Here is a 16,935-nt window from a genome sequence, read left to right as displayed (position 1 = left end):
TGGACTGAATACTTACTTTATGTAGTCATCAAAGTAAAAACCTAAAATAATCAAAGATATTTTTGGTCCAATTTCCCACAGCCCACCTCTCCAGTAGCCCAATACCATTCATAGCAAATAAAGTTTTTTTTTTTAATATAATTTCACTAATCTAGACTATGACATAGCCATAGAATGCATATAACTCAGCTAGTAGGTTAAATTTAAAACTTCACAAACCTCTCACACTTCGTATTTCTTTTGGGCAATATAAACAGTAAAGATACCTCTATTAACTGTGTGTTATTAAGCTTTATTTATTTACATACATAGAAGGCTTAAACTACATTTAAGCATATATGAATGGGTGAAATAACCCACTTTTAATAAACATTGAATAATACTTGTTTTGAAATGAGTGTGGTTTTTTGTCATTCCCTGTAAATAATGGTATAAACATAATGCAGCAACCAATATTTTCAAGGCACCTTGATGCAAACTGAATAGGATTTTACATTATTCTTCTGGTTTGTCATCTGGCATCGGTGAGCATTTTGATTTGGGACCAATGCAGCACACACAACTGTCACCAGGATCAGAATGAAGATAAACACTGGACACCACCAGAGATTGCCTAGGTGTGAAAATCTGTAGGTCATCTTCATGGTCTGTGGTAAACAGAGAGCAACTTTATTATCCCAGTGTTCTCCTCTCCTCAGATACTCTATGAATCCACCACAAAACTCTCAGTGATGTCCAGGAGACAAAATTAATTGTGCAGGGGAAGGTCTGGTGCAGCCCACTCTAGGTTATTATTTCATAGCTCTTTGGAGCAGGAAGTCTCTCAGGCTGCACAAATTGTACAGTCTGTTTCTCATTCAAAAGTCATTCTAATTATAGAGAATTAGGAAGAAGCTTTCATTGTGGGAAGGCTGTTTTGTAATGTCTTTTGTGCTGTCTTGTACAGCATCTGATCTGTGTTTGAGAAAGGAAATGCAGTCAGATAGCTGATTCTCTTTAGGGAAAGGCTGCTTTATTGCATCCTGTGTTTTTTATGACAGACTCAAAAGAATGAGAGAAATATTCTGGGATTTATTTGTTGATTCACTCCTTTGACCATCTCTGGAGATAGTTTCCTAGAAATGCCCATGGGAGAAACATGCTCAGACTTTTTCAAGTAGTTGCTTTGACCTCTGTTTTCAGACCTCTTGATTTTAAATTCAGTCTCCCAAGTAGTGATTGTCAATCATGTTGTTTACACAGAACAGTTATCTATCACATTATGGGCTGAGACTAGCAAATCTTTTTACAGAGGAAGGCCAGTTCTGCTTTCAGCTTTTAGAGACAGAAGGACCAGAGCATTCATACTGAGAAACACACAGTACAGGACATCACAACTCTAAAAAAATGAAGGTACACCATGTATGTGCTACCACAGATTTGGGAAACAGCTCAGCCACCACTAAAGCACCAAATAAAGACTATAACTTTGCTATCTTTAGAATATCACACTGAAGACAAGAAGCTACCTTTTGTCCTCACTTCTGTTCTGCCATCCTGCAGCAAACTTGGCAGACATATTTGGTAACATTGGCTGAAAATTGAGTATATTAGATCTAAACACCAAGTATTTTCACAAACTGGCATCAAGGGCTGTAGCTGCAGCAGACAGAAAGAAGCCTTTCAATTATCTTGGTTCCCTAGTACAAGAATCAGGAGTAGTGAAAATTATGGAAATGTATAGAACAGTTGGAGAAGAAAAGGATCTTAAAGATCATCTAGCTCCAACCCCCTTGGTGTAGGCAGGAACACTTTCCACTTGACCAGGTTGCTCGAAGCCCAATCCAGTCTGGCCTTGAACACTTCCAGTGATGGGACATCCACAGTTTCTGTAGCTGTGTGTGTTGACACAAGCAGGCAGGTGAGACAGCCGCAAAGTCACTGTTAGAACACAGTCTATTTATTCCTGTTCTCTTGCTTTCAGAGGGACCCAAAATCAGTACCTCAGTGAAGGTTCATAAAGAAGATGCAGACGTCTTTAAACTTGGTCCATACTAGAGAATCACTGGCGTGCTGTTCACTGGCTGCAAGGTCACTTGACTGATTTACAGTCCTCCTTGACAGTTTAATCCATACCCTCCAACACTGGCCAACCTTACCACCCTTATAATGAAGAGTTTCTTCCTAAAATTTAATTTAAACCAAGCTCTTTCAGTTTAAAGCCATTCTTCCTCATTCTGTCACTACATTGGCTGGCAAAAAGTTCCTCTTCAGCCTTCTTGTAGGGGCACAGACTACAATGTAAACAGTCTGAGAAATTTTTCATCTTTGTTTATAGATGCTTAGGGACAGCTTTTCCTTTGGGCCAATGTAGTCCAAACCCACCAAAAAATTTTAAACATCACTAAAATTGTTTCATTTTTACTTTGAAGAAAGGCAGCAGCCTCCTGGGTCACATTAGGCAGAGCATTGCTGGGCGGTCAAGGGAGATAGTCCTCCTCCTCAGCCTGATGAGAGATCTGGGTAATGTGCCATGCTGGGCACTCCAGCACAGGAAAACAGGGACAGGTTACTGGGGGTACTCCAGCAATATAGTGGAGGGCCAGGTTGCAGAGACCATCACATTGGGAAATCCTTGTGTCCAGGAGGGGCAGGTGTGCTGGTAGCTGAGGGGGGAGGGATTGATCAGTTCTGGGGTGTTTTAGAAAGGTATTTAGAAATTCATGTTTGCTAGTATCTTACATGTTACGTCTTGTCGTGGTTTTGATCTTGAATGCATACTTCAGTGATCACTTTTAATTATATGTTGTTAGTAAGTTAATAACTTCAAAATTGAAACTTGATATTAATTATATAAATTGAGCAATTTTTCCTTCAGAGGGGAATTTTGCTGGTCAGAACTGAGCTTGTGGTATTGCACAAATGGCAAATATAGTTGAGAATAAAAAGAAGCAAAAAGGAAGGGAGAAAGTTAAGAGGTCTTTTGTAAAGTAATTTAAGTTTTCTGACATAGCGAAGTATTTTCATCTTGTTATGATTGATGAGTGACATGTTTTTCTTATTTGCTACAGCATTGTCCTCTCAAAGCTCCATTGAAGTATTCATGCATAAACACAGCTTTAGCAGGACACACTTTGTTCAGATGCTCACCATCCGAACTGTGCTAGAGCAGCTGTTGTGATGTCTCCAGACACAGCTGTCTGTGCTCTCCCCACACAGACTCACTGCAAAAAGGGCAGAGCAGGCTCTAGTCACACCTCTGATTGCAGACAGGGGTCTTCAGGGCTCTGGGTGCTTGAAAAGGTCATTCACCAAAGAGTAGGGCTGGAGTTAATTATGTCTCTAAGACCGAAATGCCTTATTCAATTGCAGCCTCTTGTCAATAAAGAGGCAGGGGGAGGGGTTTGTTGTTTTTTGAGAGAGTTCTAATGAGCCCTGTAATAATTGCAGTTTTTCCTTTTATATAAACACAAATACTAGAAGTCACATCCATCTCCAGACAAAAGCACAGCTGCCACAGACTCTGTAGCAGTTTGGATGCATTTAAATTTGGTTTATACTGAGTTTGACCTAATGATCAGGCAGTAACTGAAGTCATCCCTTTATAAAATGGATTTTAATTAAATACTAAGCTGAACAATTTAGTTATAATTACTTTGTTGTTGTTTTTATATATATGAAATAGAATCTTTTCAGAAAAAAAAAAAAAAAACTACTATGATGTATAGGGCTGGCACTTCTCCTAGAGAATGGCACTGTCAGCAGGAGGAGCACAGTCCATTTTGCCTGTGCCTCTCACTTGCATTGTCGAAAAGCCTGAGCAGACACATCTCTTCCCACAGAAAAACAGGAGGGAAATTTTGTGCAGGTGGGTTTTGCCTGCTGTCCTATTATAGGATTTCTACATGAAACAAAAAAACCATCTAAACTTACAGCAAAGCCTATTTAAAGGTATTTGGGGTACTATTACATGTTTTATTTATGTTGCATTTTTGCTTTACAGATAGCAGGAGCCCCTTTAGCTGGAATGAGGATCAGGAAGGGATCCCACCCAATGTTATAAAAACAGGCCCAACACTAGTCAATGTAAACCTCAGTTGTTCCCAGTCTTTCTCAGATCCCCAAGAAACAGCTGGTGAGATGGATTCACAACATACAAAAGAAACTAGAATAGCTTGAAGTTAGGTTGGGTCTTACAAGAAGAATATAGCTGTGTTCATCTAACTCAGATTATGTATTTAATTAATGCTCATTATGATGTGAAAAAGACTAGGCCTTTGTAACAGCTTCTGCAAATTAAATCCTCTTCCTTGTCAAGAAAAGAAAGACCATGCAGATGTAAGATTTTCTCTAATTATCCTCACTTCTGTACGGATTTCAATAAAATTAAAAGTGCTTGTAAGTCACGTACTATTACTGTGTGGTCCTGCAAGCTGTGACAGGCATTTCATTTCCTATGGTTTACTCACAAAGGCAGTTCTGTTTGCAACTCTGCAGCAGAGATAGATCCTGGAAAATGGCTAAAGTGTGCATGACTCTTCACTACCTAATGCATGAACAAGTTTCTAAGTAGAACTTAAAAGCAGTTCAGAACAGCCTCTTGCAATTGCCACAAAAATAAGCACAGTGAATGGACTTTTCCTAAACACGTTTTTCAACATAACAAAAAAAGGCAACTGGCTTGGATATAGTTAAAAGATAACTAATGAATTCACTCTTTACAGCTGGCCCTATGTTACAGATTTCTGAATTGTAACTCTCAGCCTGAGGTATGAAATATATTGTGCAATTCAGATGTCAAATTATGGAAAAGCATTCCAAGATGAACATTTCTTTGTTTAAGAACTGCTGTCCAGTGAAGCAACATCCATAAACTCTTACATTTTTTTTGTCCTAAACCAGCAACATCATCACAGCCTTTGGAAACTGCCAGAGTTACAGGCTCCATGCAGTCAATCCACAGATTTTCTGATATGTGTGAGATGCATGATAAAAGTTATTACTACTGAAACCATGAACAGACAGATTAAGCCATTATTAATGCTGAAAATACAAGAAGAAAAATAATGAAGGTAGAACAGGAAAGAGAAAATTAATTTAAATTTAAATTAGTTTTAATTTAAAATAAGAATTTGACATTCTTCAGATGAGATTTACCAATGTCTTTTTGTGACTGACCTTGTGTGTTTTAGTCTTCATATCGTCTCATGAAAAAAGAAGAACATATGGTTTCTGCAGAGGAGGAAATTCTTCTCAGCTCATTAACTGACATGCATCATAGGTCCATACCACAAATTAGATCACACACTAATAATACATACCTCATCCTACCATTCAGCAATGTATATCATACACACCTCTGCCCTGAATCATATGTAAGTACATGCTTTCATATGTGCATTGTTCTTCTGTAGATCAACATCAAAAACCCATCTTTTCGTAAGAAGTAAACATCAAGTTAAAAGAATAAGATCAGATTTAATCTATTTACAGTTTCTGCTTTTTTTTATTTCCGCTGTCAGTTCTCATTTAACTTTCCTATCTTCTCTTCCTGGCAGGAATTGTCAAAAAACAGATGGAAGAATTGCCAATCACAGCCTTTCACTGTCAAAATGTAGACAAACCTACCCCACGGACCTGTGTTCTGTTTTCCTATACTAGAAACAAAATCCAAGTCAAAAGAAGTGAGTTTGCTGGTTTTTCCCCAGGTGAAAGGATGGCCTTGATTAGGAATCCAGAGAACCACAGTTTTCCAAATTACTGGAAGCTGTGTGCTTATAGCTGGTCAAAACTGACCCCTCATTAACACAGAACTGCTACCACAAAGCCACCCAAGAGGCCTGATCTCATTGTGGAAGCATTGCACTAAGTCAAAACACAGCCTTTTCCTAAAGAGCCTTCCACCCAAATGTGTTGCACAAAAACAAACCCAGTATTCATACTGAGAGTGTAAAGGAGAAAAGGTTGTCCTAAAGCCTTCATAGGGATTAATTGTAGGAATAATGTGACATATTCCCCTTGGCAAGTGTACTGATGTCATGGAATTACAAGAAGATGAATTTGGCCCACTTCCCAGCCAACACTCTTATAAGAGGCTTTGATGTGTGAAAGTTGCATATGTGGTTCAGCCACAAAAGGGACCAAAACCAACATCCAAGTTATGGCCTCTATTATGCAGACTCACTCTTTCAATATGGAGATTAATCCAGTTTGCTTTTGCCAAGCATCACAATGGAATTACTGGCAGGCTGAGCTAACAAAATGCCACTGGCCTGCACTACAACACAGAGGCTGCATTATGCTGCAAATGCTCTCATCATCTGTCCAGCAGATGTGACAGTACACAAGCCAAAATTTAGAAAAAGGGAAAGAAAAAGCTCTTGTGCTCACCTATAACCAAAATTTCAGTCTGGTTCAGAGCTAGTGCATTTCACTCTCAATTATTTCATATACTTAGAATTCAAAACTTGAGTAAGCAAAATATTTAAAGACAAATATAATTTGTATCAAATGCATTAAGTGTAATTTATACAGTAGTTTTCCGTATTAAGAATGTCACTTTCCAATGACACTTCAGTATTTCAGTAAAGACTGCTTGCATTTCCTATCACAAGCATCATCACAAACTGTAGCTCTGTTTCCAGCTGGTGGGTAGAGACAGTTTTACTTATTCATGGTAGGCTTCCCTTCACATCATCTTTTCAGTCTCTGAAAAGATGTGCTTTTCTCACCTGCATTTTAACATCTCGGATCAGAGCTACATTTGCCAGGGAGACATGTACCTTCAGAGAACCACACTGGAATGATGTTGTCTGTGGTGCAGTAATAGGAGTAATAAGCAGGAGAACACAGTGCAGGTGTAATAACAGGAGTGTCACACAGGGGCCAGTTTCAGAAGCTCTGTGGAGCACAGATGCTTTATGGAGAGCAGAAAGCTTCAGCTTTTGACATGGCATCCTGCAATCCAATTCCAGTCTGCAAAATAAAACCAAGTGGTCATTAAATAAGACTAAGTCATGCAGGCAGAAGGAGCTGCTCTGCACATCAGAGCTTTGTCTCCAGCTTGCCTATTCCTCCTTTTTCCCAGCCAGCCCCCCCAAAACTGTGGAAGAGGGCCAACTAGCCTACCTGTAGCTGGGAGGACCTATTCAATGCCACTGAACTAACCCAGGGAACAAACATGATAGAATTTGAATGTGTTAAGAGATAAAGCATTATTTGCAAATTCAGTTATAGACAGTGCAATGTGCTTTCTTTTTCCAGACAGTTTCATTTCCTCACCTTCCCATGCAGAGGTGTCCAATTAGCAAGGTAAAATATAACCTGCTAATTAAAGGGAAGATTTTAGCAAAGACATTTAAGAACCTCAGTAAGGCAGGCAAGATAAAAATACATTTTAGTTGGGTAAAGGTAAAAATAATTGAAAGGAAAAATAAAATCTTAAAAGACTGAAGTGTAGTTTGAGACTTGGCTAAGGCAGACAAAAAAGTTAGAAACTACAGAAGAGTTAAGACAAGTCCAGAATATGAAATCCAGGTTCAGACACTAAATGTTTCCAATTGTCCAGCATACAACAATTCCCATGCAAGCTACTAATATTTTTGAGTTTCACTTAATTATGTACTCTGGGCAAGCCTTAGACATTTGATCATGTCAGATTCTGGTTTGCCATGATAGGTGTGTAAACTTAAACACTTGAAAATTTTGATACATCTGGACAATATCTGGCTTTGAGTGAGAGAAATAGCACTGTAGCAGAGTGTATGCTTTCTTTTTGAAAACTGAGTAGTTAATAATTTTTGACATTTTAAGTCTTCCCCCCCCCCCCTTTCTTAAATAAGAGGATATGAAGCATTTGTTTAAAACACAAAATATTATGAACAGTCAGAAGCCTTGCAGAAACATGTTAAACCTCTGCCAGGTTCACCTCCTCCATTCCCATTTCAGGGCACATGGAACAGGCACTGAAAGGCTCCTGAAGAACATTGTAGAAATAATATTTTTTTCCTTTGGGGCAAATTTTACACTAGGGAAAAAGCTAAGTGGAAGGTTTGCTTTAAATACCTGAGAAGTGTTGGTATCTGACACACAGTTTCAGTATTATGATAAGGGAGCAAGAATAAAAGAAAACAAAGTATTTTGTTAGTGAACCAGCTGGTTGTTTCTGGCATGAGTTTAATGCAGTGTAACCCAGAAAGAAAGGACAGGGACACCACAAGAGTGGCAATTTGTTTTATTTATTGGGTCCTTTCCACACCTCCAGAAACCAATTTAAAGCCAGGGATCATAGCATCCAAAATGCATCTTCCATGCTTATTCAAGCTATATAAAAATGATAGGCATAACCCTGTCTTTCCAAGGAGGAGATTGGCAAAGGCCAGTGTCGGTGTCCAAAATGTCTTTAGAGGAGCAGCAGCAACTGTTGCAAGGGGCTTCAATGCATGGATTACACTGCCTAGCAGCAAGGTTTATATCCCTCCTAGATGCTGCAGAGAGGTTTCAGAGGTACCACCCAGACCTGAGGAAGTGACAGGATACTGGGGAAGGTACCATCGCTGCTGGATCTCAGTTTCTGATTCAATGAGTGTGTTGACGCTTCTTGATGTTTTTGGAGTCACACCAAACCACGGCTTAAGAAGAGGGGCAACAGGTCTGCAACTTGTAGGGAGCCTTTTCATGCAGCATCTCAGGGCTGCTCTGGGGCCTGGAAGTGGAGAGACAGCTCCACCAGTGCAGCTGTGCTGGTGTGGGTAGGTTGCAGAGATGCCATTGACCACCTGATTGAGCTGATGATTTCCCTTCCCTCCCCTTCCCTCTCCTCCCCTTCCCTCCCCTCCCCTTTTCTCTAATTTGGAATCAGTTTCTCTCCTGTACACAGAAAGGCAATGCTGGAGACTTTCTATAAGTCTATTCCTATTTTGTTGGGCTGTGTGCTCAGAAAACTATGGAGTATTTTGTAAACAAGCAATTAGAGGCTGCTTGAAAACCACTTGTGCTGCCGGAAGGATTCAGTCCCCATCGCAGTATTCATGTGATGCCATCCCCACAGCAACCAAGGTTGTAAACAATGCTGGTGATCATGAGTAGCACACCAGTTCTTGGTTTTGTGATTAGAAACAAAAGTTTTGCCAGACAGTATTTCTTTCCTGCCATTGCAGGCTCCCTGATTGAAATGCTATTTGGATGTTTTGTTCTGGAGTGTAAGTACATTAGTCCTTGACTGACATAAGATGTGAGAAAGAGGTTAAACTGCAATGCTTCACTAGGTCATCTGGTTAGAAACTGACATGTTATTTCTGCAGTTAGAAGTGCAGAAATATTGCACTTATGACAACACATTTATTAACATTATGACAACACATTTATTAACCCACATGGGCCCTGTTCCTCCTGAAATAAGACAAAAATAACATTTAATTTAATTATGGTATCTACAGAGTGGAATCAGTATTTTGATTGTCATTGAAGACATATAGGGAATTCTGCAAAACCTGTAGTCTATAATGCCCTACAGAAATATTTCATTCATCTGCAACCTGAAAACTATATAAATCTGAAGAGATGATCTTCATAGAGTAAGATGACTACATCTTACTTGAAAGTAATATCCCCTATCTTTTCTTAATAACTTAGAATAAAGGGTTATTTTGGCATTAACTCTTTCAGGGCATTGATATGCCTGCGGCAGCTATATAATACCGATTGAAAAGTCCAAAGAAGGAGAGGGGTTCTAATCTACTGCCTTAAAACTCTCATCAGAACTCTCAATATGGATGAGCAGTATTATAGCCAGGAGTGGGAGTCTAACCTAGCCCTAACCCTAGATAAGCACTGTGTAGAAAACCTTACACTGACATAGCTCATCTCAATGGCTATTTGCAGCAATTTCATCTAAAATAGGATGTTTAAAGTCGAGTTGTTTGTTATTCTCCATTGGCTGAAGAGACCTTTAGATTGAGTAGCTCTGGTTTAGACACATCTTAGAACTCAAAGTCATGGAGATTTGAATAATTCCTTTGCAGCCATTTTTGGCACCAATAAATTTATTGTCTAACCATTCAACACACAGATTTAAGAGGAAGTCTTCACTCTGAAGCCAGTTAGAACTGCTTTGAATCAATCTATTCGGGCTGCAGCTGGAGAGCTATGGTTCTTTCTGGGAAGATTTATTAAACTGGAACTAATAATTCATTTGTTTTCTTGTTTTGCTCACTAAAATAAAAATTCTTCTTCAGCTCTCTGAGTCCTTCCTCACTATAAGTAATTCCAATAATTAAATGCATAATTTTTGGTGGAATTATTCTGAGCATAATTATTTTGGATGTTTTACAGGATGTCTTTTTATCTCCAGTTCCATGTAGCTCATGTCCTCCAGATGGAGACATTCATGGAATAAACCAGATGAAAATCTGCAAAACTTAAGGAATAAGGAGAATTCACCAAAGCAGATTTTAAGACTATTTAGAGCAAAACATGTCTCTGGGGTTTTTTGGGACAAATGGCTAAATTATTTATTATTTATTATCTTATTTCTTCGGCCTCACTGGTTTCTTATGACTATATCAGGCATCAGATAATCTTAAAAAGTTTACAGAACTTGATGTTTTCATAAACTTTAGTTCTATTTCTTCCATCAATTCAGAAAGCAAATGATACATTCCTCGTTCCATGTCTTGCTCTACAGAGGGGAGTAATGCCAGGTGCTTTGAGTGATTAGCTACAAAACATGAATCACAATTACTGAATCATTGAAGTGAGCATTTCACAAACAGCCTTCAGTTTGAAGTTTATTTATGCAAAACTACTCCACAACTTCCTGTAAATAGCAAATAGCCAAGAAGGAGAAAAACTCAGGTTTTTAATTTGCACATCAAATGCAGGTCTGTTTTTAAAGAGAACAGGTAATTGTAATAACAAATTTGAGCAAATACATGATCTACTGAGGTCTCTCTTCTTTCATTAAAAAATTTATATCCTTAAATTTTATCTGGATTTTTCCTGATTTGCATGTTAAGTATGTTATTTTAAACACCTGTAAAAGACTGATCATGCATACCTGATGTTCATTTTAGTTGTAAGACTATATAATCTAGCTAGGTTAAGCAGCATCTGTTACAGATATGTCTTAGTAAAGGCCATCAACTTAATGGGAGAGAGACTCATATTGAATTATCTTTCACATTTCACGTATCTCTTCCACAGATATTACTACTCTTTCTGATCAGAACAGTAAGCAAATGTGACATTCACACAATCACTTTAAAGTTGTCATGATTAACCAAACAGGAGACATGATCAGAAAAAGGAAGCATTGCACTACAGAAATGCAGGAAATAGTTAATTTGTATTTTTTAGTGACTGCTAACATAATTCCATTCCAGATGGCGGTGAGAGTGCAAATCTGTTCTGTTCTGTTCTGTGAGGATATGGGTGTTATAATAGGCTCCAATGGATCAGATTTCTTTTTCAATATTTTTCTCCACAGAACACTTTAACCATTTCAGACAATAGTTATTTTGTTTTGTATGCTCTGTATTAAGTATTCATATAAGATACTGTGTGTCATTACTCTTCCCAAAATGCCATACTATGGAGATTATTCCTCTCCAGGGGCATTTCTTCTTAGAAGCTGATAAATTGATCAGTGTGTTCCATGTAGGATCTTCTCCTAAAGCCACACAGTTTAAGAAACACTCTCTTTCCACAGCCTTTTCCCTCCTTTGGCTCCTTCATTGACATTCCACCTTCAAAGGATTTTTTTTCCTGTATAAGTATTCCAGTATCTTCACACTTCTCAAAGCAAGAAAGCTTATGGAATACTTCTCCTTCCCTCTGTGATGCTCCTCAGTCTCCTTGGATGCTAGGATCTCTTTAGCTTTACAGGAATGCTGGTCTGGTAGCCTTTGTTTCCTCCCTGAGTATCAAAGTCCTAAGGAAAATATTAACCATGCTATTAGCATGGTTAGTTTAGTGTCCTCCATTCCTTTTCAGCCAGTTCACTCATGTTTCAATGCAAAACAAAAATAAATGTTGTGAAACTTTGATATTTAAATTTAGGAGGGATACTGATTTCCCTACACAAGCTCCAGCATGCTGCACTATCTGTCCACAGCTGCACAGTCCCACATCCATCCCTCAGCACCCAGCACTGTTCTGCTTTCTGAAGACCCACCAGGCAGGAGTTTTCTCTCAAACCTTCCTGTGTTCCCTGTTCTAAATGATGGCACTCCTAGGAAAATTGCTCTCAATACAGAACATTGTTGTGCTTGCACCAGGAGCTTATGAAGCATCACACAAAGGATAAAGTCTCTGGACTACCTACTTCACGGTAAGAGTCAAGAATCTGACAAATACCATGTATCATGTGTTGAGAGACAAAGAAATGAGAATGAATTTCACTCCTTCAAGTTAGCTGCACCTCACCACCCAAAAACAATTGTTTTTTCAAACAACAGTGGTTGTTGTTTCAAAATCCCTTCTATATATTATGTCCCAATTTTCTTTGTTGTATAGAGGAATTCCTTTTTGTGCTATAAGCCAGTTGTCCAACATATGCTTTAGAATTGCCTTCAGAAGGCATCTGTGATCTAGAAAAGAACAACTGTGGTCTGCATGAGCACCTGTTGTGCTTTTGAATGGTACATTAGAGAGACATAATACATCACTCCACTGTAAGGTAACCTGAAGTGTCTTCAAGAAAAGACACTTCATTTCAACCTGCTAATGTTTGATAGAAGACAAATGATATTGATTAGCATAGCTATATAAAGTAAAAGCAAAATAAGACTAGTTTGCTTTAAGGTAACATTTGTTCTGATACAAGGTGAATATTGACACTAAGAGTAATAAATTATTCAATAAGCACTGAAATTTGCAGTCATGGTATGTGTTAAAAACAGAAAAGCTGGGAGTAGAAGACTGAGTTTTCATGCTCTGGACCTGCTCAGTAACAACTAAGAGGTAATTATGATATATTGGGTTTATTCTCTTAATTTGCATCCTTGATCTTTTTTTAAAATTTGCAATATTAATTAAGCATGTACAGTTTTTTACTCAGAAGTTACGTTGCCCATATGACCAGAATATTAAAAGATTAAAGAATATTGTTTTCACTATACTGAATTTTGGGCAAGGGGATCGACCTGGGATATGTATACAACATATAAAGGAAATAATATACTTGTCTAATTCAATAGTGGACATTGAAGGGCAGTGTATTGTAACTAACCAACCAATTATTCTGTTTCTCTGCAACTTTTCATTCTGTTACACTTCAGAAAACACATTTTTGCTTTAGTATCTGTTCATCCATTTCATCACTAGGGTGCTCAGATGCCTCCTAAAATACTAGTAATTGTTTACAGAAATAAAAATAATGTTTTCTGATGGCTGCCAAGTGGCTAATTAACGACACAAGTGTACCCCAATTCAGTTTTTTCAAGGGTTTGTTTTCTTGTTTTTAGCAATTATACCAAAATAATTACTTCTTAAACACTAATTTGAAAAAAAAAAAAATCCAACAAATTTCACTGTGGAGAAAAATGTTTTCAGTACACATTCAAAAATATAAATGTAGTGCCCTTCCTCTGGGTTTTTTAACACCACAGAAATATATCTTAGGGATGAATGTGCTTATATTGTGATCAGATAGGATCCCAGAAAATGGTAATTATGAAGAGTAAAAAAATTTTTTCAGAACTAAATATATCAGTAAAAAGAAACCAGAGATGTTATAGAACACTGATGCATGCTGCATGAAGGGAACCATTTGCCTCTCCAGGGACACTAAACCACACCACACTGAATAATGAGCCAGGGACTGGCAATTGAGATGTTCGTAACAACATTTTTTGCAACAACAACATAACAGCATGTTAGAGATGGCATTGATTAACTCATACAACAGACATGATAGTAGATGGCTTTCACTTTCTGTTTTACTATATAAAGTTATTTTAAACATGCATGTTAAGCGAGTTGGAATTTCTTGGCAATGGCTTCAAATTATGTTTAAAAGTTGTTTAAAACGGGGAAGAGGATTTATCTAATTGATATGTTTCTCAGCAAGACATTCTTAAAATGAGAACTGTTTTATGGGAAAAGGAAAATTCTTTTTTACTTGCCTACACTGCTGAACTCTTACATTGCTCTCTTTAACTGAGAATGCAGCTCTCATTCTCACATCTCATTCTCACTGCAATCAGTGGCAAACAGTGAAGATTAGAGAACATGTATACTTAGAGGCTATGGGAAAATCTTGCTATTCTACTTTTTGTGAGTGGAAAGCAGTGGGAAAGGGCACTAAGTTACTAGTAGTGAATCAGCAGTGATGAGGAGCTATTCTCATAGATTAGAAATTGTGAAATAGTAATAAGAAAAATGTTATTTAAAACTTACCTGCAAGAACCCCGGGCTTTGTCTGGGGTCTCATATGGTGGTAAAGCCTCTCCTCCAACCCGTTCTTCCAAAGAAAAACTCCACAGGCTCTTGCTGTTCGGTCTCAAGGCAGTTTATTGTGAGTTATCTAAAAGATTGTCTTCTCGGGCTGAGGCTGTTAGGTCAGCAGCCTGGGCAGAGGCACACACACACCCTGACATCCTCCCTGTCTGCTGTCTGCTTCTTCTCTCCCCCCGCCCAGGGCTGCTGCTATATTTTATATGATATATTATGTATTACATGTTTATAGTTTTCCCCCAATACCTACTACCTATATTACAAAGTGCTTTTCTATTCTAAACCAATCTGTGAGTGCCGATATCACCAAGAACATGGAGGCAAGAAAGAAGAATAGGATCAGCCCACTTTCCTCCATCTTAGAACTTCTGACCCCCATGTACAAAGTAAAGACCCCCCTGTACATGTGCTAAAACCCCCCTGTACAATACTAAAAAATTTTCTCTCTACTGTGTAACTACTTTTACTATACTATCTAATCCTTTGTGACTGCTTGTTCCACCTCCAAAGTTGGTAACTCATTCCATGGCTCAAACTCAAAATCACAGCTGCTTCCAGCTGCCTGCCAGGGTCTAAAATGCTTCTGGCCAAGGCCTGGAACCTCTAAAAATGTCTGAGAGACATTTTGAGTTCCAACACTTACCATATAAAATTGTCATGCTTTATGCAATATTGTACATACTCAATATACAAAGGATTTTAACGGCTCTAAAGCACTATAAATTGCCTGTTGGGTTTCAGGTTTCTTTTGTTATCATATACAACAAAAACTTAGTTAAATCTTCGTGGTCCATAAAAAAAAGCACTTTCTAGAGTCTGTGTTTTCTTGCTGCTGGGTATCAACAGTGGGAATCTTCTCCAAATCCACAGGTATCTTCTCCAATCAGATCTATGAGAGTCCTTTACAGAGGGAAGCAGGTGGTATTTATAAAAAGGGTGAGTATGGGCTGCCCTCTGACTGAATGGTCCTTACAGTCATGGACTGTTATTCTTTGCATAAGCAAGAGGGAAATTGTTGAAGTCCATGGGAGATTAAAGTTTCATACAAGTTTAATTCCACAATACTGAATATTGTGAATATTCAGTTCTGAGTTCAGAAAACCGAAATGTTTGTGACAGTAGCCCCTGTTCACAGAGACTTGGCACTGTCCAGAGCACAGAGCTGTCTGCACTGGGGACCCTCATGGGGTTGTGGCTACAGGCCAGCAGTTGCCATGCAGTGGTCACTCAAAAGAGGACAGAAAAACATTTTACAACAGAACCAGGGCAACACCTTCCCACAGCTATCAGGGCCAGCTCTCAGTGAGCCACTGCCTGCTAACTGTTTGCCACAGAGAAGTAAGGCACAAAAGCTCCCATCCGCTGTACACAATCGCTGCTCCACTACTATTGTCAGAGCCTGGAAGTATTGGGACTAAGAAGTAGGTGGGAAATTATTTGCAGAAGAGGATGTGTGAAAATGTTGTCACCCCAAAAGGGTCAGTCATTCTGATACATTCAGACTGCACTGAACTGCACCATTGCTGTGCTTTGCCACCTGACATGAGAGAAAAGCAGAGTGGATAGCATGGAGTCATGATCCATGTTGTCTTTGTACTGTTCATCCTCACCACAACCCAAGTCCAGACAGAGGAAAGGGTAACAGAGTACCAGCATCAAATAAAGGCACCAATGCCCATACAACATGAGATAATTTTTAACCAGATAGTATTTCTATTTGTGCTTCTCTACCAATTTCTATGCTTATTCTATAGTGATTGAATCTGTACAAGTGTTCTTACATGCTGACCATGGACGCTGCTGTGACCTGGTTAAAAAAGATGCAGCTGGACTGAGTAGTCCTTCTGGAAAAATAGAGAGTAAATCAGTGCAGCTATACGCTGGAAGGGGCCAAAGGGCTTAATATAAATTTAATTTCCTATCTATGTGGTCTGTCACTGGCCAATACTATTTAAGCTTCTTCTAGCGGGATGGATTTGAGAAGTCTTGACAAGTTAGTTAAAGACAAACCATTAAACATTGCTAAATATATACATACATATATATGTAACATAGACTGAAAAACAGAGGCTGGAGAAGTACACAGAGAAAACAGTATGTACAATTGCCTTTCTATGTAACATATTCTTCACAAGACATCCACTTGGTAACTCTGAGAGATGAGAGCTTAGTTCTCTAGAATGGTCACTCTAATATTCTTAAGGTGTGGGAGTTTGTTATGTAAAATTTGGTCTTCTGACAACATTGAATTTGGCATTTGGGTAGCAGTGGCAGAGCAGAAGCCCTTGACAGGTTAAACTGTCTGTAAAAGTCAAAGGTCTTGAAAAGTGTTGAGTGTTCCAGCGATGCTGCCTATCACCAAGTGGCTGCCCACTAGTCAGCTAAGAGGAAAGCAGTTTCTGGCTGAAGCTATAGTTGTGCATGTGGTCCTCCCTTGTTAAAGCCTTTCAATGAGATTCATTTTATATTCCGGAGAGCAATCTTTCTGGCTTACAACTCACT

General features: G+C 38.6%; 1 long non-coding RNA gene across 1 annotated transcript; it reads right to left on the bottom strand.

Annotated features, from left to right (window-relative positions):
* Positions 1-276: 276 nt before the first annotated feature.
* On the bottom strand, positions 277-15,598 carry LOC146768450 (uncharacterized). The gene is made up of 2 exons (XR_014953025.1): positions 14,377-15,598; positions 277-6,954 (listed from the first exon to the last, which is right to left on the bottom strand). It is a non-coding gene; the product is annotated as an uncharacterized LOC146768450 (long non-coding RNA).
* Between the last annotated feature and the right edge of the window lie 1,337 nt (positions 15,599-16,935).

This window comes from Lonchura striata, chromosome 2 (genome assembly GCF_050655825.1).
Source record: "Lonchura striata isolate lonStrDom1 chromosome 2, ASM5065582v1, whole genome shotgun sequence".
Lineage (NCBI taxonomy): Eukaryota > Metazoa > Chordata > Aves > Passeriformes > Estrildidae > Lonchura > Lonchura striata.
The sequence above is the reverse complement of the archived record's forward strand: the minus strand, read 5'-3'. Positions and strand labels throughout refer to the sequence as shown.